Source organism: Halyomorpha halys, unplaced genomic scaffold, assembly GCF_000696795.3.
Source record: "Halyomorpha halys isolate HHAL.00 unplaced genomic scaffold, Hhal_1.1 Scaffold421.1, whole genome shotgun sequence".
NCBI lineage: Eukaryota > Metazoa > Arthropoda > Insecta > Hemiptera > Pentatomidae > Halyomorpha > Halyomorpha halys.
In genome coordinates, this window is record NW_027109834.1 from 1,205,538 (window position 1) to 1,213,697 (window position 8,160).

The 8,160-nt window shown below is 28.7% G+C and overlaps 1 protein-coding gene and 1 long non-coding RNA gene across 5 annotated transcripts in view; one reads left to right on the forward strand and one right to left on the reverse strand.

Moving 5' to 3' along the window:
* LOC136795904 (uncharacterized) overlaps nucleotides 1–2,945 on the reverse strand; it is a 16,927-nt gene extending 13,982 nt beyond the window's left edge. Inside the window, exon 1 of the long non-coding RNA XR_010843619.1 lies at nucleotides 2,863–2,945. This is a non-coding gene — a long non-coding RNA (uncharacterized lncRNA). The remainder of the gene's footprint in view (nucleotides 1–2,862) is intronic.
* LOC106682525 (monocarboxylate transporter 9) overlaps nucleotides 1–8,160 on the forward strand; it is a 252,106-nt gene that overhangs the window by 140,071 nt on the left and 103,875 nt on the right. The window lies entirely within an intron of this gene.

The following is an 8,160-nucleotide window of genomic DNA, read 5'->3' on the forward strand; positions in this document are numbered from 1 at the left end:
TTATAAATTTTAATAAATATAAAATTAATTCATAGTCACACTACCTCTATTTTATTTATTATTATTACGCATTCTATTTCTTTTTTTTTCTATTTTTTCTCTCGTCCCTTTTTCAAATTAACTTGTTTCTTTTTATTATTAGGGGGCAATTGTTTGTTTTATTTAAGTGTACCAATATCATTATTTTTTGTTATTAATTTTACTTTTCTCTTTTATTAATAAGCATTATTCTTATCTATTTATTTTATTATATTTTTCTTTTAATAAGAACATTGTATATTGCTAGGGGTGTTTTTTTGTACGAGATTATACCCCCCATAATCAACTGTTAAAAAAAAATATGTATAATATAACGGTTATATCAACCATGTAAGGCCCACCAGGCCGATCTGGTATAAAATAAAATATATAAAAAAAACATTGAATAGGCACATCAAATTTCTGACCAAATAACGAATTAAATGTGAGAAGAAAATAAATGTCATCCTGGCTTTAATATTCAATGGTAATGGTTTTTGTATTTGTTATATTGGCGTTTCCTTGGTCGAGATTGTGGTGTGATGTTTTGTAGTAGAGCGGATTATCAATTTGTTCATATAAAATATTCTTTATCATTTCCTGCATTTGTTTCCTCATCGTTCATTCAAATAAGCCATTCGTTTATGGAATCCGACTTTGTTAACGGTTCGTACTGTTTATTTTAATCATATTTGCGATTACTGGATGTGTCCACAAAAAAAATTTGTTGTCTTTGTTTCCTATGTAGAAGTTTTATCAAGTGAAATCCATTCTTTTAACGTTCTGTTCTCCAGTTTTTTCTTTCTTTAAATTCCTGTATCTTTGAGTCGTTTAGAATATTAAAAGTTCAATTTGTAAATTTGTCAGCAAGAAAAATATAACTATAAAACATTGATTTGTGAACTAACAGAATATTTAATGACGTCTTATATGGGATTCTTGGATTAGTCTTAAACTTGTGTATTTTGAAGAAAGATAAACCCAGAGCTCAAGTATTATGAATGTGAAGGGTTCAAATTAAAAACCACCTTTGTATATTCAATTTTTATAAATTCTTCTTAAATGATTATAATTGAATTTTAATTGTCTCTAAAACATTAAGATAGAAAACAGATTTGACCATATTTACCATCTAACTTTTCACTGTCATTAATTCACAAATTAATCTCCTCTCTATGAAGGTAGGTAAATTATTCATTCGGGCAAATAAAAAATCGTCTTCAGGATTGAAGATTTTTCACTCCAATTTTACTCTTCATTTTTTTCAGCTTAAATTTATGAAGTGAAAATTTTAAAATTTATTTATTCATTTTACATTTCAATATTGTGCTAAAGCTCTAACTATATATTATAGCTTTATGACTTTTAACTTGATCTTTTTGCAATATATATCGTAAAATGACTTAGTTAAAGTCTGGAATAAGTTTGAGCTTTAGAGTGGTCAACAACTCATAACTTACAGGGTGCCTTACAGTCTGGAGTCTCACCTCCGGCGGTGCCTCCAAAGCATTGATTCCTCCAAACTGGATTTTAGCAATGTTTTTTATTTAATTTGTTTACTGTTTATAATGTTCCATTTTTATTTTTTGTTTGCTCCTTATACATTTCCCAGTCGTTCAAAAATGTATTTTTTTTATAAAATAAAAAGTGAATTTAGAAATGATGTTCTCAATATTTTGTTTATCATGGTTTTTAAATGGTTAGATTATTTACACCGACGTTTCGGAGTATATCTTCGTCTTTACGGTACTTCTACAGGATTAGGAAGAAATTAAACTTCGTTTCCGTATGATAAGATCACAAGTAGTGGTTTAGGCTAGTGGTTTCCCAAAATATTTTGTAATTTAAAAAAAATAAAGTTATGGATTTTAGATATAGGGAGCTAGAAAGGGACAGGATATTATTTGTACAATAGGGTAATGGTTTTTTGGTTATTAACTAATATTTAAATAATTATTGTTAAATAGGTTTCTTATTATTATATTATTCCTGCATTGTTTTTCAGTTCTCTGAACACGGAGGACTTCGAAACGTCGGTGTAGTTTTAATAATTTACAAATAAAGGAATATTTGGAAAGGAGAAAAAAGTAAATCACTGAATATTTATATGATATAATTAGAACCTTTCCGGGGTAGAAAATTGGTATATAAACATTTTATTCTCTACTATTACAATGCTATTTATAAATTTGAACCCAATAGTTGAAAAAAATACACTAAATTGAAAAAAGTCGCCTTGAAATGACTGAGTATTTGATGGAAAATGTACAGTTCATGATCCAACTGAAAACATGTGCAAATATTTCTTATTTAATACTCTCTCGTAGTAGTAATTTGTAAAAAAATGTATTAACGAACTCGAATTCATTGTTTTTACTATCTTTCCTATTGCTGCACAAATTAAAGAGCTTGGAATAAGGTTATAGCTGATATTTTATCAAAATTACCATCGACTTAATTAACAATATATCAGTTTTGCCACATAAGAGCCTTCGTTAGGATTAAGGACTGATTTATTGATATCTTCATTGCTAGTACCACAAAGACAAGGTCATAAAGAAGTTTTATGCGGAAAATCTTTTTGTCAATTTTGGAATTATAACCAAGGTCCGGATTATAATGCAATTGCTTATTTTGTTATTGTTTTAATTACTTACATATTTTGGACTATTGAAAAAAAAAATAAAGTACGAAATTCTTGTTTAATTTTTAATCAATTTTAGGTTAATTTATTTAGAATCTTTTCTAGGTATATCAGTATATTTTATCTGTCTTATTGTATGTTTGAAGATTTTAGCTGTATAGTTTTTACTATATCTTTTATAGGTTTTTATTGATTATTACCTGGCATATTCTTGAGTTTTTTACTGCATAAAAATCCGGGCCTTGATTATAACCTTTTTAGGAGTTCTTAGGTTGTAAGAACAGTGAGATGTTTTGATCCTTCATGTATATATCTTCAGTGAATAGAAGCTGCCTCCTTGGTCAGATGTTGGATAAGCTCTGTGGTAATAAACAGAGAAGGATTGTATAGATCTTGCATCTGACAGCTGTTCATATTCTACTGCTGTATTTAGCTGACATATTCTTTTTCTTACTTATACACAACAGTCTAAAGAAGTGTAATGAAAACTATATCATATTATAAAAATGTATTATTTATAATAAAAATACATATTTATAATCCCTAAATTATCAACAAAATAAATATTTATAATCCATGATTTTTTTTCTTTATATGTTTAAGTAAAGAAAATTAAAGTAAATAAATATTCTATGCCGCACAGGAGATATACGACCCGTTCAATATTTGCCTCGATGTATTTGTATAACTCCTTGATACCGCCGGATTCTCCCTACAAAGAGGTAGTCCTTTCCTATACAAATAGACTTCACTTTAGTGGATGCGAGATCTTCAGTTCGTATTCGGATCTGGGTATTCGTCTCTTGAAGAGTGCTCGAGGCATATGGATCTCTAAAAATGTAGCTTACATTATGGAAGATTTTATTTATGTGTGTACTTCAACCAAACGCTTTTATTATTGCTGCTACATGCATTGTTATTTTATATAAGTAATTCAACTTAAGATTGCTTTGAGAAATAAAATAAAAAAATCTCTATAAATAGCTGCTGTTAATAACAAAAAAATCCGTTTCGCAAATATCGTTTGGACCAGCTTCTCTCCCAAAGAATTTTTATCAGACCAGTGAAAATTTTTGTTTGTTTAATTATTTATAAAGAAATATAAATAGTGATTTTATCTTAAAAAGTGATACTAAATCGAAAATTATGAGACTAGTCTTTCTTGCTAATGCTCACTAGAAGCCGAGGGAAAAAAAATTATAATTTTAGAAATTTGTTATATTATCGTATGCCGCCTTTCTTCTGCATGGATCTAATGGTTATTATATTTCGATTGATTTCTTTTTTTATACTGAATGAGAACAAAAGATTGTTTGTTATATTAAATGAGTTTAATTGTAAAAAAAAAAGTACATCTACTAAAGTAGGCCATTTTTTTCGACCGAGTATTATCGAAAAAAGTTTATTTTTAATCGGTGATTCCACGTCCCTAGTCCCCACTTGTGAGAACACCGATTGGAAAACTTTTTAGACTCTAAATACAAATTTCACATATAGTTTATCCTTCAATGACTTTTAATGAATTTCATTTATCACAGGATTTTTGTTTGATTATGTCCTTTTTTTAGAACTTTATAAAAGAATTTAACGATTATTGCTGTCCAATTATTAATTTTAAAGTCTCATTTCGCGAGAATAACTATAATTAGTTACAATTTTATCCAAAAAACAAAAGGACATTAACTATATTAAACCACCAAAATGGTAATTAAAAATATAATATTTATTATTTTTCTTTTCGACCGACTTGTAACCAACGTCATGTTTAGAACTCCAGGGTTGCCACAAAGTTTCAATACCCTGGATGTAATTGAATTTACGTTTTCCATTTTTATTTTGAATTTTTTTTTGTCCAGAACAGTTATTTTACTGTGAAATATTTTAAACACTGTTCTAATACGATTAAAATTATTTTTTAATCATTAAATTAAGACCAGGTTACAATAAAAATAAAATCCAGAGTGAAGTGTGAAAATAATGTCAAGCTGTATTTGAATGTAAAAATGTTGCTCATGGACAACCATGGCAATGCGAATAGAAGTGTTTATGGTAAATGGAACGTTAGTGACACATTGAAATATATTCAATTTAACAATTCCACCATAAAGATTACCCCTGTGTTGGAGCGGTCCCTCCCCGTTCTTGTACCCCCGCCTGTAGCTGGCTCAGCCCACTCACTTATAATTTTTTATATTATTTATTGTATATATAGTTGTAGTTGTTAAAATTAGTAATAGGAGGTTAGAAAAAATATATGTATCAAAAGGAAAATTTTCCCTGAGATCGTATTATAACTAACATGAATGCATTGTGACCCTTGGACACAATTTTATTCAACTGGGACTTAAAAAATGCCCGTTGTTTGAAAATCACCCGAGTATAGTTTTTCGGATAGATTTAATGAGAATTACTATTTGGATATCGAATGCATTCATTATCTAGTAGTTATTTACAATCTTTTACATAACCTAAAATAAATAAGCCTTATAATATTGTTTGTGAACGACAATAAGCAGTAGAGCTGTGACCTAGTAACTGTTATTAGGTGTCGATATTCGACGAGTTCAGGCGGAACATTAGTATTACAAATCGATTTTCTTGTTGCTATGTTACCGGACTTTCCTTCCTCTTGCATAAACATTGCTTATTTATTGGAAATAGCTTTGTACATGGTGAACTTTTGTATGCATTTATTTATTAAGTAGAGGTTGTATTTATTGTGATATGTTCATAAATATACATATCACTTGCGTGATTTAAATCATTTAAATTTAGATTCAATTTTTGAAAATGTATATTCTACTTATCTTTAACTCTTTATAAACGCCAATAAAGTATACTCAAAAATGTGTCTAAACAATCATAATTTTGTCAAAATTCTAATTTTTTCAATTTTTTTTTAGGTATTTTATTTATACATATACAATTTAATTTCTTTTTTGAGACTGGCTTGTTTATCAATTGTAGTTGAAAATATCCATATAGTCTCAACCTGTTTATTTTCTTATTACTGCACTCCTACGTTTCGGCCATTCCGGCCAAGGACATCTTATTTACAATATCACAGATTACAATGCCATTAAAAAGTTGCAGGATTTTCTGCCTTTGTCAAAATATATCTTAGTCTTTCAACTTTTATCTACTATTTTGCTTATTTGTGAGGGGAAGATAGTTGAGGGTGCGGTCAGAAAATAACACAAATAAGCTGAAAATACTTATTTATTAGTGCTAACGTTTCGGCCGGAATTTCTAGCCTTCATCAGGGCTAAGAACAAGATAGCAACCTATGAATACAAAAAAAATATATACATATAAAGAGAAAGTATAAACAGAATGATTAAAGTAAATAATTGTACGGAATGAAAATGAATAGATTTTACTTATTCTAATTTTATTAAATTTACACTATCTGCTACTACCTTATCAGTTTTGATAGTTACAGATTCACAAGTTTGTGGTAGATAGTGTAAGTTTAATAAAATTAGAATAAATAAAATAGTGGATAAAATTTGGTAGACTAAGATATATTTTGACAAAGGCAGCCTTATTATTTATTTTGCTAGAGAATATCTTGCAACTTTTTATGACATTTTTTGATGTGATATTTTAAATATGACTTTCTTTGGAATGATCGAAACATAGGAGTTATAAAAAAATAAACATGTTAAGACTACATCGATATTTTTAAATATAACTGATAAAGTATTTTATGTGTTTTGTATTCTTATTTTATAAAACATTTCCTAGAGAGATTTGAGATCCTAGTGAGATAAAATTCAACTTCCTAAAAAAAAAAAATCAATTTGTTGTAAAGTTTGGTACCTTAATACTTAGACTTTATTTTTTATGTTGTGCATAACCCGACGGGTCTTAGGGGTCTACCGAAACGTATGTGGGAAGATCGAGGCAGATTCTTCTTACAGCATTTGAATTATGATATAATTCATTAGAGGAAGGTTGGTAGGCAAGGATTGTTAGTATTAACGGCATATAGCCTCCGGGTTAGCCAATCGTTATATTTCTAATTTGTTGTTAATTTTTTTATTTGTAACGTTTTTAATGACTTAATATGAATTATTATCTATAGTATCATTGATAATTTAAAATAATCTGGTGAAAGTAAAATGTGGCTAATAAAATAACCATGGAAACGTTTATTTTCTTCTTTATTTCTATAAATATATATATATTTCATACATAGGTTAGTGAAAATAAAAATGGATTAAATTTGTCTACTTCTTTCCCTTTTAATATTTATCTTCCCCTAATAGGATTACATTATTTTCTACAAACTCCAAGGATCCGAGTTCGAATCCGGCTGTGGCTGATAATTATTTATTCTGTTACTGCAGCCCTTAATTGAAGAAGAATCTGGCGGTCGAGCATTAACAAAGCACCACTTTGTTTAACCATTATTTTTTAAGCAGTACTGAACCCCGACCCTTCATGGCTTGTGCTTCACAGAATAATTATTATTATTATGCTCATTTGATTATAATTAGTTCCTTATTTAGGCCTACTATCTAAGTACACGTTTCTTGTTGAGCCACACGGCTTTTTAGGCTGAACAGCTGCTCGGCAAAATTTTAGAAATATTCAGTAGTTTTCTTATAACAGTTTATTCAACAACTCTTGCTATAGTTGAACTATCTATTTTGATTCTCTCTTGTCTAAAATCTGCTTTGTGCGTGTAAGCTTCGAACATATAGGATGTTTCATTCAACTGTCCGTCAAATTCATTTATAATCGAACCATATATCATCATTTCAAAAATATTTAGCTCTTTCTTCGGACTTCATAATATTTTTCCATTTATCATACAATTTTTGTAAATTAAATTTTGCTACTAAAATAATTTTTTTTGTTTTTATTATTTTATTTAATGTGATCTACAACTGTACAAATAATAAACACAATAAGTAAATATGTTGTATGTTTCATATACATTTGAAAATCTTGGGAAGGAACCACCCATTGGTGGTACTTCAAGCATTAATTTAAATTAGAAGGTCCCGTGGCCATCTTCTTTTCAGGCGCCTTTGAGGATTATCAGGGATTGTTAAGGATGAAAGATTAAGAATTAATGGGTTAGGATGGGTAAGGAGTTTGGTATGAAAAGACGCATATCTGTTTTGGGCCAAATCTGCAACGAATGGGATGTTTGAGAATGAGTTTATTTGAACGTAATAAGGAGCGTTAAGGATTTTACGTAGGATTTTGGATTGTAAGGATTGGATGCGGAAGGAATTTGATGGTTTAGTAGATCCCCAGAGCTCAATTCCATATGTCCAAATAAAATAAAATTAAAAGTTAACATTAAAAAAACGCGAGTCCAATTTATTTCGAATTGAATTCTACCTGGAGTGGTTTGTGGACACTTCTTTTGTTAGCTGAAATTGTTTAGTATTATAAGACAGAATGAAGACTTACATGTTTTTATACATCCATTATATATCCAATTTTTTTGTTTTGATTTTGTAAATAATATTATGATTATA